General features: G+C 41.4%; 1 protein-coding gene across 5 annotated transcripts in view; it reads left to right on the forward strand.

Moving 5' to 3' along the window:
• DIAPH2 (diaphanous related formin 2) overlaps positions 1-15,445 on the forward strand; it is an 874,039-nt gene that overhangs the window by 20,788 nt on the left and 837,806 nt on the right. The gene's annotated exons all lie outside the window — the stretch shown is intronic.

A 15,445-nucleotide genomic window follows, 5' to 3' on the forward strand; every position in this document is an offset into this window, starting at 1 on the left:
GGGGGGGGGGGGGGGGGGGGGGGGGGGGGGGAAGAATCGATCTAAGTTATGCAACTCCAGCTACATGAATAACGTAGCTGAAGTCAATATACTTACTGTGGTATCTTCACTATGGTGAGTCGACTCTGACTGCGCCTCTTGCCAAGCTGGAGTACAGGAGTCGACGGGAGAGCACTCAGGGATCAATTTATCGTGTCTAGACTAGACATGATAAATCAATCTCTGCTAGATCAATCACTGCCTGCCGATCCGGCCGGTAGTGTAGACATACCCCTGGTGCCTTGCAAATTGCCTTCCTAGTGAAGGATAAATTAGTGACATGGAGTTTAGGTATGTTTGAAATGGTACTTGATGTAATTATGTACACAACAGTCATGGATCAGGTGGTCACAATCAGAATGCAGGCAGTCACTTCATGGAAATCTCAGCCTAGTTCGTGGCACCAACAATGTACAAAATCAGTTTTAGCAGAGTGCATACCTTATTGCTATTTGCAACAGCTTCATCTAAGTCAGGGGTTCCCAAAGGTGGGGCTGTGACCGTCCCAGGTGGTCTTCCCTGGGTGGAGTTTGAGGGGAGTGGCATGGGGGGTATTGCCCCCCCCCCCAAAGTGTATACACTGGCAGAGTGACAGACGGTAATGACTCCCGCTCAGGGCCAGAGGAGCCCAGCTCTGGAGAGTGGCAGGGGGTGAGGCGGAGCTGGTGGATGGGAGAGAAGGGGCTGTCCCTGAGGGGTAGTGGCTCCAAGGGTGGCTGGAGGATTCACTGTTTTTCCTGTTCCAAGCTGCAGTCCATGGCTGTTGGAGGTGGGAGGGTGAGTGTGGGTGATCTTGGGGCTGGAGCCCTTGGCTAACTGGGTGGGGGGTGGGCAATGCTGCCTGGAGCTGTCAGCCTGGCAGGGAGGCTCAGGCAGCAGGGCTTGCCCCTGCTGAGCCAACGGGCCAGCCCCATGGCCACCCCTTACTGTGGGCACGGTGCTCAGAGGGTGTAGGACCAGGGGGAGCCCCTGGACTCAGAAGCTCCTCCCTGTGCATCCCATCTTGGACACCCAGCCAGCAGCTGCTGCTCTCTGGCTGCTTTTGTCAAGAGGCAAGGAGTGGGCTGGGCCTGGGGGTGTGAGGCCACGGAAGGGAGCTCGGAGTAATGGGGGTGGGAGGAGGCAGCCGGGGATGGCTGGGGAAGGCAGGGGGGCCTGGTGGGCCTCAGGGAAAAAAAAATTGGAACCCTTGATCTAAATGGAACTTTGGATAACTGAAATATCCAGAAAAGCACTTCAACACTACTTTACAAGTTGTAAATTATGTAATGCTGCCAACTGGTGACTGTGCCAAAGATAGATTTGGGAAGTAAGAGGAAGGAAGAATAGCTTCTTACTTCAGAGAAAGTGAATTACCTTTCAGAAAATAGCAGCTGTTTCCCATTGCTATCAATGGGACTGTGGCAATAGGCTGCCCACAGGAAAGCAGCCCTGTGTGCAGCAGGTGAGTGGAGATGTGACTGTCTATTAGACAAGGTGAAGGAGGTAATATTTTTTTTTATTGGACCCACTTCTATTGTTAGAGACAAGCTTTCGAGCTATACAGAACTATTCTGTCTTTGCCTGTGGTAATATGTGGCCCTAACTCCCTTGAGAATAGGGTAATAGCCATTTTCAAAGATGACAGTTGCTCATGAAATTATTTGAAAGCAGTATCATCTCTTGCTGAAGATGAAGTTAAAAACAATTGCACCAAAAAGACCATTAATTATCAAATTGAAATGTAACTTGAGCTCATATTGTCAATGTGCTGACAATATGGGAACTGAAGACTTTGTGTTGTTTCATGTAAGATATTTGGGACAAAGATTTGACAAACTGCTAAACTAGAGGACATGATTTTACAATCTAATTCACAAACTAATGGGTTTACTTCTAAAATTACAGAACTCATTTAAAACTCAAACTAAATGCCATAAATCTGTGGAGGATCTACAGAATTTTTAACAACTCATTCTATCCAAGTAAAACTCAGCTCACTCATAACTATAGAAACATGTTCAGTGATTTGAGTGCAGAGTGCCTTCAGTGTTCAGTGCTGCATGGATGCAGAGGGCATGAGTTGCAGATTATCTGACAGTGATCCCAGTCAGGATCCTCAGCTAAGGCATAGTAAGGTCTGGTATACGCCTAATACTTAGGTTAACCTGGGTACATCACTCAGAGCTGTGAAAAATGTCACAGCCTGCTTGGCATAGTTAGGGTCACCTAATCCCCACTGTAGCTGCAGTTAGGCTGATAAAAGAATTCTTCCATCTACCTAGTTGCTGCCTTTTTAAGAGGTGGTTTACTACCTACATTGACGGAAAAATCCCTTCTATCAATGTAGCATAGATGCTTCTCTACAGTGGTACAGCTGCAATGCTGTAGCTGTGCGGCTGTAGTGCCTGCAGTGTAGACATATCCTAGGTCTTGTTATCTCATGACAAAGTATTCATTAGAGAACTTGGATAGTTATTCTAACTATGTGATTCACTTGCTTAAGAAATATATCTTTTCAGTATTACAGAAAATGTTCCATAGTTTGTTTTGTAGTGCTAGGGTGAAGACATTGATTTTAAAGACTGAGATAAAGCTGACCTCTCTCCAGGAAGGGTGTGGCAAGGTCTGTAAAACTAAAGAAAGAGATTCTTCAAGCCTGTGCTCTGCAGATATGAGTCAGTGTGATCAAGGTTTTAATGTCTTCTATTAGATCTTGATAGGCTGGAGGTATTGAGTTCAAACCCACAGCCGTCCGTTCTGGTTTACTGATCATAAATGTTGTGCTTTGCTTCTTAGAAAGTAGGTGACCCATGTGTCCCATTTCATTCCCAGCTGGTAGCTTTCATGCACAAAACTAGTTTCTAAGGTTTTCTTATTGCCATTTGAACCAAGCTATGCACTGCCTAGTCCAATAAAAGATATTACCTCACCCACCTGGTCTCTATAAAATGGATGTTAACCAAGTTCTCATCGAAATATATGCCAAAATGCCTTTATTTACTATGTATTTTATTGATGATGTTTCACTATTGTGAAACTAATGAGTTAGTTGTAGCACTTACAGCCCTGGAAAGCTCAGCCACAAAAGTCTGCCTGAAAATTTATTGAAGTATATCCAACGTTCTTCTGGTGGGTGATTTTTGAACACACTGCAGGCTCTAGCATCTTTATGGGCAGCCATCCGGTCAAGACTGTTGACGTTACTTATCTCAGCTCTGTCAGTAAGATGGGTGGCAGCAAGAGAGAACTTGGAGCCGACATTGCAAAAGAATCAATAACAGGGCACGTAGTTGAGAATATCTTTTGCAAACCAAACACCTTGATAGGTAGAGAGATGGAGTTGAGGATATATTATGCTTCAGTGGTCAGTATTCTGGCCTATGGGACTGAAATATGGTCCCTCATTGTGAAGATTGGAAAAGAAGTTGGACATCCATTTGGATGAAACATCTCTGAATGCTGGAAAACATCAAATTGTAGAAATTCAAGTAGAATGAAGATATCAGTTTTCTAACTAAACAGGTCCCACTTTGTCAAATGGTTGTACAACACTTAAGATGGTATGGTCATGTGCTCCAAATGCATACAAACTTCGCATGGAGAATCATCTTTGACTTGTTCCCAATGAAAACAGAAGGGGAAAGATTCTTCCCCATGGAAGACGTAAGATGTGATCGGTACCCCACAAGCATCTTACTCTGTAATACACTAGATTTGGCTCAGGACAGAATTTCATGAATACATATGCACTCGGGGGCCTCTGTACTGTCCCACCAACACCATGAGAACTAACTAACTAGCTTCTGTGCTATTTTGAGGCTGGGAAGAAAGGCATCTGGTGTATTCTTGACCTTGCAACCTCCAAATTCAAAAGACTGGCTAGAAGGCGAAACGAGTGTTTCTTGGTCCCTCAAACAGATTTTAAAACTGCTAGATAGCTTTGAAATGAATGCAGAGCTTGTGTCTAGAAAACATGTTCTTGCTTTTTCTGGAGCAAGAGTGATTCAACTAAGGCACTTGCCTGTTCAGTGGAGAGTGGATAGAACTTGGAGGGAAGCCTCTGTTGAATATGCAAATATGTGAAACAACTTAAGATGACATCATTCTTCGGGTTTCTGTCATTGTTCATGCTCAGAAGAGGGTACTGTTGCACAAGAGTTTTTCTTGAGTAGCCAACAGCAGTGTGAGGCCTGTTATCGATTTCAAAGGTGCCCAGTCTCAACCAGCTTATCGGTGTACGTGAATTAGTACTGTGAAAGCAAAATTGATTTCCAGTAAATGTGTAATATTTCACTTTGTAGGGGAAGTCCAAATGGTAAAATCAGTACAAAGCTCCAATATTGCCTAGCTTGCAAAATGTTTCCAAAATTACAGAAGTCTAGGCTCATTGGTTCAGATTGTCGTTAGTGGTTTGAGATGATCACAGTATTTAGTTCTATGGATGCAAATGTCAATCTGTGTAGACTGAATTGGATTTGAAGGAAATGAATTAATTCTTTGTTGCTTCAGTTCTGTTAAAGCAGTTAACTCTCCTTGTTTTTCTTGTGAAAATGTCTGCCTTACCCATATGTGCAGTGTTAAGAATGGCAGTCAATTTCACTAAATTTCAGCAATTGTTAATTAGTGTTAATTTGCCTATTGATACAGTGATAACAGCTCCGTATCCTTTCAGCTGAAAACTAATTCCAGCTCAGTTGTTCACCTCAGTCCTATTAATGGAACTAAACCTTAATGGAAGTCACACTTCAGGGATGCCTACTGCAATAATTTGCTTATTAAGCTGAATTATGTATTTTATATGGCAACATAGATTTAGCATTAGATTTGTTTCCTGCCATCAAAAGTTTAGCAGTCCTAATTAAAGGCAAGGAAAAACATAATTTTTCTCATGTTAACGTTACTATAAACTCTGAGTACTGTAGCAAAAGGTGAGTGAAGGACCTGGTCATGTTGGTGACTGGATTACATATTCATGGTGTACAAAGGTGTACAAACAGAAGTAGAAAAACAGAACAGGCTTTCAAACCGTGGTTACAACAAACAGATGCTCAACAGGGATGAATCAGTGCTGCATCACTTTTAGGTTAGAGGTGCAGGTTTAATTTAGTGGTGTGAAATTAGATTATGGCATACATGAATGTAAACTGAAAAAAGAATGGAATATGACCATTGTGATGTGCTGAACATACTTGAGATTAAGTGGCTTCTAAGTGGTAGCAACAGTGAAGAACTTCTGTGCTATAGAAAATGGGAATCATCAGTTGAGGGCTGACTTTTCACATAAACATACTTGGGAGTGTGTGCTTCGGCATGGTAAACATTAGAGTCTTTCTAGAATGCATTGCTGATTTGCTTACAGTTAGCAAGTTGTGTGTGATGCTGCAGAGGGTCTGTCCCCAGTTGCTCTTAATGTCTTATTGTATTTGCTTTCACAGGCAGCAGGTCTGAACAGTCTCTTCCCTTCTCTGCCACTGCTTTGTGGTGGTGGTGTATTAAACGTTAATTTTCAAGTAAATTTAAACTGATTATATGGTTTTTATCAGACTGGTAAAGTGGCATTGGAAAAGGGCGCTGGGAGGAAATAGTTGAGCCTCCCCCAATGTGAACAATAGGCTAAAACTTTCTTAATGGAGGTCATGTGAGTCTAATGCAGAGGTCTCAAAATTGACTGTCACAGAAGTTTGTAGAAGAAAATACAAGTATTTGGATCCATAAGTGTGATCCTCTTAGAGATAGTCATCTATATTGCTATTAGAAACAGGTCTAAGCACTCAACTAAAACACAGAATAAGGAACTGTTTGCCCAGAGATATGGCAGGAACATGTACGCTTTATGATATGAAGGAAGATAGGGACATAGCTCTTGCAGTTATGCTCCTCATGCCTCACAGCTCTGTACTTTTGGATCTATCAATGTCATTGGATCTAGATGGTATCTGTCTTGGGGAGAAGGCAATCTATCCAGAGTAGCAGCAGGTGTTGTGTCTTTAGGTATGAACTATCTGGGAACCCCCCAACCCTCATTCCTCTTCTTGCATAACATCTTTGGTAGTGGCGGCTTGGCTCTGTCTTCAAGATCTGTTTTTGTTACATCTGTGGTGTGATTATACTCATTCTGAGCCTACTCTTGGCCTAAAGACTAAACTTGGGTCTGGAATTGTGGTCTGCCACATTGAATCAAAATGTTGTTCCGTTCTGGTGTCTGAATGTCATAAAGGATGTTGACAAATAGGAAACGGTTCAGAAAAGAGCTACAAGAATATTAGATGTCTGAAAATACTGTGTATCAGTGTGACAAAAGCTCAGTATACCTAGTTCAGTGTTTCTCAACCTTTTTGAGGCCAGGAACTGGCTTGCTGCCTTCCTAAACTGTCAGGGAAATCTCAGGGACCAGCACCAGTCCACGGATCGCTTGTTGAGAAACACTGACCTATTTAACTTGAGAAAAGGTTGAGGCATCTCTGGGAGAAAAATTCTAATGGTAAATGGAGGCTTAATTTAACAGACAAGGGTATGGAAGATCCAATGACTGGAAAACTATTCTGAATAGAAATAAGCCACAAATTTTTAACATTGGTAATTAACCATTGGAACAGTTTACCTCAGGGATGTGACAAAAAAATCCATCATTTAGTCTTTGAATCAAGATTAGATGTCTTTATAAAAGGTGGTATGTAGCATTACAGCTCAGCTAGGAGTTATGGCCTTGATGCAGGAACTGTTTGAAATTCAGTGGCTTCTGTTATGAAGCAAACTAGATAGAATGATAATAGTATGTCTGGCATTAAAATATGTGCATCAATAGTTTGTCCTGCCCACCTGCAATCAGGTGGCCTGTGTCTGTGTTGGAAGCAATCATGTTATGGGGTGCCTCTGGTTTGGTACTGCAAGTCCCTTATCTTTAATGAACCTTATGTACTCAGATTATTGTAACAGCCTCATTCATGCCCTACACCACAATAAGGGGGGGAGACCATGGAACAGTCTTCTCCTGGACAGACCACAACCACTGGTTGGCTTAAGTGATTTTGTGGACAAGTATTGAAAAGGGAGCTTATTTTTCTAGTCCTTGATTTAAATTTGTTCAGTTGCCAATGTTGGAAGCTGCTTCAAGGGTCTAACGCTTGATGTTAGCATGTACCTCAACGTTAAAAGTAAAAAAACAACAAGGAGTCTGGTGGCACCTTAAAGACTAACAGATTTATTTGGGCATAAGCTTTCGTGAGTAAAAACCTCACTTCTTCGGATGCATAGAGTGAAAGTTACAGATGCAGGCATTATATACTGACACATGGAGAGCAGGGAGTTACTTTGCAAGTGGAGAACCAGTGTTGACAGGGCCAATTCAATCAGGGTGGATGTAGTCCACTGCCAATAATAGATGAGGAGGTGTCAATTCCAGGAGAGGAAAAGCTTCTTCTGTAATGAGCCAGCCACTCCCAGTCCCTATTCAAGCCCAGATTAATTGGTGTTGAATTTGCAAATGAATTTTAGTTCTGCTGTTTCTCTTTGAAGTCTGTTTCTGAAGTTTTTTTGTTCAATGATAGTGACTTTTAAATCTGTAATAGAATGACCAGGGAGATTCATAGATTCATAGATTATAGGACTGGAAGGGACCTCGAGAGGTCATCGAGTCCAGTCCCCTGCCCGCATGGCAGGACCAAATACTGTCTAGACCATCCCTGATAGACATTTATCTAACCTACTCTTAAATATCTCCAGAGACGGAGATTCCACAACCTCCCTAGGCAATTTGTTCCAGTGTTTAACCACCCTGACAGGAACTTTTTCCTAATGTCCAACCTAGACCTCCCTTGCTGCAGTTTAAACCCATTGTTTCTGGTTCTATCCTTAGAGGCTAAGGTGAACAAGTTCTCTCCCTCCTCCTTATGACACCCTTTTAGATACCTGAAAACTGCTATCATGTCCCCTCACTTACTGGCTTATGTATGTTACCATTCCTGATGTCCGATTTGTATCCATTTATTCTTTTGCGGAGGGACTGTCCGGTTTGGCCAATGTACATGGCAGAGGGGCATTGCTGGCACATGATGGCATATATAACATTAGTGGATGTGCAGGTGAATGAGTCCTTGATGGTGTGGCTGAGATGGTTGGGTCCTCTGATGCTATTGCCAGAGTAGATATGGGGACAGAGTAGGCAACGAGGTTTGCTACAGGGATAGGTTCCTGGGTTGGTGTTTCTGTGGTGTGGTGTGTAGTTGCTGGTGAGTATTTGCTTCAGGTTGGGGGGTTGTCTGTAAGCGAGGACTGGCCTGCCTCCCAAGGTCTGTGAGAGTGAGGGATCATTTTCCAGGATAGGTTGTAGATCGTGGATAATGCGCTGGAGAGGTTTTAGCTGGGGGCTGTATGTGATGGCCAGTGGTGTTCTGTTATTGTCCTTGTTGGGCCTGTCCTGTAGTAGGTGATTTCTGGGTACCCGTTAAAAGTCAGATTAGGTCAAACATGAAAGTTGAATATTAGAGGATAGGGTTGTACAAAATCAGTTGTATTGACTAGTGGAAGCTAGCTGAAAATTGTGTTTAATTTACAATCTTTTTGTACCTCAAAATATTTCCACTGCTGATAATATATTTACTTCTATCTGCTTGATTTCTCTAGGCTTTTAACACTCACTGGATAGAACTGTCTTTATACATGTGTACTGTCTTTGTCATTATCATAACATTTCATGCCTTAAAGAAAGTAAAAGTTAAGATAGAGTACTGACTCGGTGTGCATCCAAAAAAAAAAAAAAGTGCATGGAATGCCATGTAATGGTTGTACAGAAGCCTTGCCTCATTCACTGTAGTGACTTTCACTAGGCACTTCAATTAGCCATGCCCGTATGTGCAGTTGATCTATGCTTCTTTCAATTTTAGTAAAAAGCAAGGCCTTATTTAATAAGGTAGCTGTATAAATACAGAATTAGTGTTTGGAAAAGTAGGGACCAAATGTAATGCATCCAAGTTGAAATTACGCTTGTGGGAACCGCTAACTTCTCACATTAGGCTTCTGAGCTACATCATATTGTAAAAAAAACCACTCTTCATACTGTATCTCCTTGTACCTTTAATCTTGTAAGCTATTTGGAATAGGGACACTTCTGCCTGGCACAGTTGATTGAAGCGTTGCACAGATTTTTTTGGATTTCTGGCGCTAAATGTATAAAACACATTGATATGCTTCCATCAGCCAACTTAAATCCAGCAACGTAATGGGTTCCCATGTGCCAGAGCTGGTGGATAGCAATCCTTTTTAAAATGCCGTGCATGCTGTTTGTGGACTATATAGTTCAGAACCATGGAAACTTATTTTCACTGAGAAAATTGAAAAATATTTATTATGTTTGTACCGGTTGATAGTGGTCATGTTAAAAGAACCAGATGCCCATTTCCTGCCAATCTTTATTTGTTTTATGGTATCACTCAAAACCTTCCTGATCAGGATTAGGGCTCCATTCTATGAGACACTGGAAAAACTCCTTTGAAGACAGAGATCCTGAGTGGAACAGTGTGAAATCTTATTGGGTTAATGAGGCAAAAAATGGTCTTACCAGTGGTTGCCCCTGAACCATGCTGGTAACCACTGCTGTGAGACTATACTCAGTCTGGGAGACAACTGTTAAATTAAAATGCTTTCCCCAGTCAGTTTCACAAAGACAGAAGGATGGAGGTAACCTATTCTAGCTTTTAAAATGGAATATGCATCTAGTAATACTACAAGTAGTATGTTGGGTGATCTGTCTATACAAAACCCCGCATGGACACAGGAATTTTTAAAAGGTTCGTTAATTTTCATTCATAATTCTTTAACACACAATTGACTTAGACTAGGGATCCTAATTAATTTATTTGGTAGACTGTCTATTGTTTAGTGTGAGGCTTCATTTTTGAATTTTTGAAACCATTATTGAAACGTCAATAGAAATACAGATTTTGTTTGCCTTAATTATGAAGGCATTATTACTTAATTTAAAGGCTACAGTTGGGTAAAGAATGCCACAATAGTGCTAGTTTCTTATGGCACTACTTTTGTGATAATTTTTTTTTTGTATAATTTTTAACAAAATGTGGTTTCTGCGTAACTTTAAGCTTCAAGTATTCGATCTTCATTGCTGGATGCATTAAAAATTTGTTCAGATAACTTGGTTGTAAGAAGGTAATAGCTACATGTTTTGGACAGTGCCTTATAGCTTTTGTAAAAAATTAATTTTTCAGAAAGGTTCGGTCCATTTTATTGTGTGATGGCAAAGGGAAAAAATGAGACTTAATCATTACTGATTTATGACATACTGAAAGGAAATTAAACCAAAAATGAGTATGCCCATACCTCTAACAGATGCTCCTGCCCCATTGGTGGAGATTACACTGAAATCCAGTTTTCTGGATGCATTATGGTTTACTGAATCTTCTATCACAAGAGTTGCTTACAACAGAATATACAAAACTTCACTGATATCTTTTTCCCTTTAGTTAAATCCTTTTATTGTTTTCCCAAGTGATGACCCTAAATGTTTGGAGAATGTGGTACTGATGCAATTATTAAAACAAAGGGGGAGCTGTACAGGGGGAAAAATACTAAGTGGACAGCCTCTTGAGTGACACTTTAGCTCTTTGGTGATTATCCCAGACTTGAGAGTTTTTTATGAAAGTAAAAATGAAAAGAGATGAACAAAGAAGCCAGAGATGTGGAGGTGATGAAGCATAACAAAATAGGATGCAGGGCACAAGGTTGGTGGAGGGTGACTATTACGAGTGGGACTCACCCCTGCGGCACCTCCTGCTGGTTGTCTCTGGGAATTAGCTCGTCCAGCCTCCGAAGCGTCTTCTGCAGGCCAGTGTCCCGCTGCCACTTGGCCCCTGTCTCCCTCCCAGACCCGGTGCCCCATTATCTGAGGTGCTGCCTCTTGGCAGTAGCCCCTTTGTCTCAGGGTCTCCCACCCACTATCCCTACCTTACCTCAGTATAAGGCTACTGCCAGTCAGTGTCTGGTTCCCGTGCCCTGGGGCAGTCTGGAGTATCAGCCTACTCATCACTGGCAAGGTTGGGTTTGCCTTTGCCTACCCCTGGGCTGCCCTCTGCAACCCCCAGTACCCATTGGCCTTCTGCTAGGGCACAGCTTGGGGCTTTCCAGGCTGGAGCTCCCCAGCTCCTCTGCCTTTCCCCAGCCCTGCTCTGCTCAGGTCCCTGCAGCCAACTTGATCTCCCTCTACAGCTAGAGAGAGACTGCTGAGCTCCTGGCTCCCAGCCTCTTATATAGGGCCAGCTGAGGCCTGATTGGGGCATGGCCCAGGTGCAGCTGCTTCCCCAATCAGCCTAGTAGCTGCTTTCCCTGCCACAGCCTTCTCCCAGGGCTGTTTTAAGCCCTTCCGGTCAGGAATGGGGTAACCACCCCGCTACAGTGACCTTTAGCTGGAGTCAGTTGGCCTGCTCTTTGAGTGATTCGCTCTCTTGAGTGGCATGTAGACAAGCATGAAGAAAATAGAGAAGAGAAAGAATTGAGAGAAAACACTTGAATATGAGGGGAAAAAACATGCTGTCCACTTGCTTAAACATCCTGGAGATACTCCAATTGAATAAAGAAACTCCAAAGTTCTAGAAAGCATTTAAAAACTCCTAGTTATATGCTGGGATTTCTGGCACCTTCAAAATATTGTTGATAATAGCCATCAAAATATCAAGGAACCTTGGTTTTGTTCTCTGTACTGGTCATTTGCCTTCTATGAAAAATGACTTTCTCATTAAAATACAAGCTTTACAATGAGCAGAACCAGTATTACTTGAAAACAAACAAATACCTCTTTCCCCCTTCCTCCCCCCCAAAAGTGTAGTAAAAAGTAGGATTCAATTGTGGGCTTAATAAGGCAAAACTAATGTCCTTTATAACCTATTAAATCTTAGATACGTTATTGATGTGATATAGTGCTACATTAAATTCTATTACAAAATTAATTAGACTGAAACTTGGCACAGAGTGTAGGCAGAGTAATAAGTCACTCGTACTTTTTATGAGACTGGTAAAGGGGTACTGCATAGGTCTTTTGGTCTCATTATAGTCTTTATTGGTATGGAAGAGAAGAAAGTGTGTTAATCCAGATAAAAATAATTTGGAACCCATTGAGAAAAAAAAAAAATAGAAAAAATTGTACTGAAGAAAATGGGAAATTATGACAAAGTAAGCTAATTCTTCAGGAGGCAAAAAATGGGAAACAGTATTATGGGATGTGATAAATGAAGGGGAGTGGGTAGCTCCCTTTTATGGACCCCACCTAGCCACTTAGCTATCAAATCCCTATTAGTAGCTGTTCTCTATTTGCTTTACCTGTAAAGGGTTAAAAAGTCCATAGGTTAAAGGAAGGGAGTGGGCACCTGACCAAAAGAGCCAATGGGAAGGCTAGAACTTCTTAAAATTGGGAGAAAACTTCCCCTTTGTCTGTCTGTATGTTCTCCCGGAGAGAAGGGACAGAGCAGCTATGCTGTAAGACCTTGGGCAAGGTATGAAAAATCATCAAATCATACCTAGAAACTACTCATTTGAAACATCCAGATATGTAAGTAGATCAGGGAATGTCTAGGAAGACGCATTTAGGTTTGGATTTGATTGGATAACTTTGATTGGATAACTTTGGTTTAACTGTACACGTATTCTGGACTACTAACATGCATGGAAGCAGATCCATCAATATATTATGACTTCAGCTACTGAGGACAAAACCATTACTGTCACATAAGGAGTGATAGTTAACCTTTCTAAGACCAAAGTTGACAAATCTAAATGGCTAAAATTAAGTCTATGTTTAAATACCTAAATGGAACTGGTCTCTTTCAGAAGTGCACAATAAATCATTTCTCAGTCGGTACACCCATGGAAATCCGTTAAAATGAAAACCTTTAGATTGTAGCTTTACTGTTGTGAAATATCTCAAAAATAATAATTGCCAAGTAAAAATATCCCCTTTGAGGTATGAGTTAATGGAAATTCGGGCCTGTAATTTGAATTTTCAAAATACTGAATATGTAGTGTGGTATTCACTGGTTTTGCTGAGGTATTATTGAAATATCCAAGTGAGAACTATGTCAATTTAGTTGCAGGGCCAAGAGGGAGAATTGAAAAGTTACTTCTAGATGCTCCTAAACAACTAACTTTAGTGTTAAGAAACCATTATAAACTTCATGAATAAAATGAATTCCCATTTCAAACTGTTTTTACTGTCATTAGTTAATAAAATTAACAGTTTTCTAAAGTCTTTGAGAAAAGCCACATAAATAAGAATTAAATTCTGTGGTTAAAATCAAGTAAATAATTTTAGGTTTTGGGAAGTTTTCTGTAGCTTTTTCAGAAGCAGTATACAATTTAAATCTGTAGGTCATACTTGAGAACTTGCGTAATGAAAACCCTGCCCCCTAGCCACCCATCCCAGCCTGAAGCACTGGGACTCCAGCAGGGGTTTCCCTGTTTTGTGGGGTATGGGCACCTCAGCCTGTTATGTCCAGTGTGGGCAGCAGGTCTGTGTGTGCAGGCAAGTTTGTGGTGCTCCCACCAGGTAAGGAAGCATTGGAATGTGTTGAGCACCAGCTACAGGCATGTTTTGCAGGGCTGCAGCTAAGAAAGACCTGTCCTGGTGCTTCCTCTCCTGGCTGCAGATCTGCCTGTGGTCCTGGCTCCTTTCCTCTCCCCCCCTCCCCCCAACCCTCCCAAATGAATAAGTGGCATGCCTGTTGCCAATATCCAAATACCATTAACGTTAAAGTCAGTCGGATGGATTGGTTCCTGGCAAAATGTTGCTTTAACATGAAGTTTGTTAATATCAGGGTTGCAGTTACGCAACATCCACTCTAACTCAAGGTGAGCTGTATGAGCCAGTAACTGGGCATTCTCCAAATACTTGAGTAAAACATTGGCTGCTACTTTGAGAGTACATGTGAAACTGGAGAGTGTAGGGGAGGTTGTCTGTCAAACCAATAAGCCCTGCTGGGAACATGAGGCTTTAAGGAGTACAATGGCAAGTGGCCCTTGCAGGAGCATTAACTACACTGGTTGAGCTATCACAAGTGCTGCTGTCTTTGAAACTCCCTTTAGTTTCCAGAAGCTAATGGTTTATTTCCCACAGTATCCATTACTGATGGCACAATATTTAGTGGCTTCATAGCTCATCAATCCTTGTCAATTTGATCATTGCCATGGGTAGAGAATGTAGGGCAGCGTCAGTGGATGATCTGGCAATAAAGAAAGATGAAATATCCATGGTAAAGCAATGTCCGCAGCCCTTTGATACTGTAGACAGTGAAGGAGTAGTGACTGAGTTGCAAACCATAGCAAGTGGATGATAGGGCAGTTTTTGGGTCGCTCCCCTACTACCCTGCTGAACATTCTCAAAAAGTGTGCAGTTTCTCCTCCCTGAGGAAATTCAGTTTTTCAGGGCTCCATCTTGTCAAGGCTCTCGTTTCTAATGTAGGAGAGACTGTTAACAGTGCAGCTTAATTGTGTGGGTTACAGTGGCTATAGTATGCTGATGATGCACACCTTTTTACTTAGCCATATCTGAGCTAGCTCAAGTTGTAATTCGCACTACTGAGCATCTGCAGGAGACTGGTACATGAAAGAAAGCTAGCTGGGTGAGTAAAACATAGTCCCTATAAAATTATATGGCTTTGATTGTCTGGATGGGGAAAGCAACTAAAATAAATGGGAAGTGCTCTGAGATATGGGATCTTTAATGGAGAGACTATATTTGCCAGCATGGCAGAAAATTGGCTATAGTAATTATCCATTTATGGTTTTGGATAGCTCATGTAAATGACAGTGACATTTTTCTCTAGAACTCTGGAATGGTTCCTGCTCAAACTACCAAAGCCATTGCCCATTACTAACTCCTTGGTTCTTAAGAAGTATGTAGTGACAGTTGCTTGAAATATACGTTACTTTTTAATGTGAGCCAGGTAATAGGAAAAAAATAAAGCTTTTAAGGAAATGTAATATTGATACTGCTAGATGTCTCTAGATTGAGTGAGTCTTCTGGCAAAACTGAGAGAAGTGTGCTCATGCTGGCAATGATTTCCTCCACACAAATCTTAAGTCATCAAATTTTCAAGTTGTAAAACTAAGTATACTCAGACTTAGGTATAACAGTTCTTGTACTGGTTACTAGTATACCAGAATGAGTTAGATGAAAACTGTTTAAGTTTGATGTTATATGCTATTTTGAAATTAATAACTTAACATCCTACAACTCATCTTTCTGGGTGAAGGGAAAGTAATGCTCTGTAAGGGGTTATAATTGTCTGTCTTGCTAGCTCAAACCCATTCATAAATATCAATTTGTTTCTATTAAATTCGCTAAAGGAGAATTTTAGTTACTGTTTCCACATTAATGTACAAGAGCTTAATTTTTTCTTTGTTTCACACCAGTTAGGTAACTTGC

The sequence above is a fragment of the Trachemys scripta genome, chromosome 9 (assembly GCF_013100865.1).
Source record: "Trachemys scripta elegans isolate TJP31775 chromosome 9, CAS_Tse_1.0, whole genome shotgun sequence".
Classification (NCBI taxonomy): domain Eukaryota; kingdom Metazoa; phylum Chordata; order Testudines; family Emydidae; genus Trachemys; species Trachemys scripta.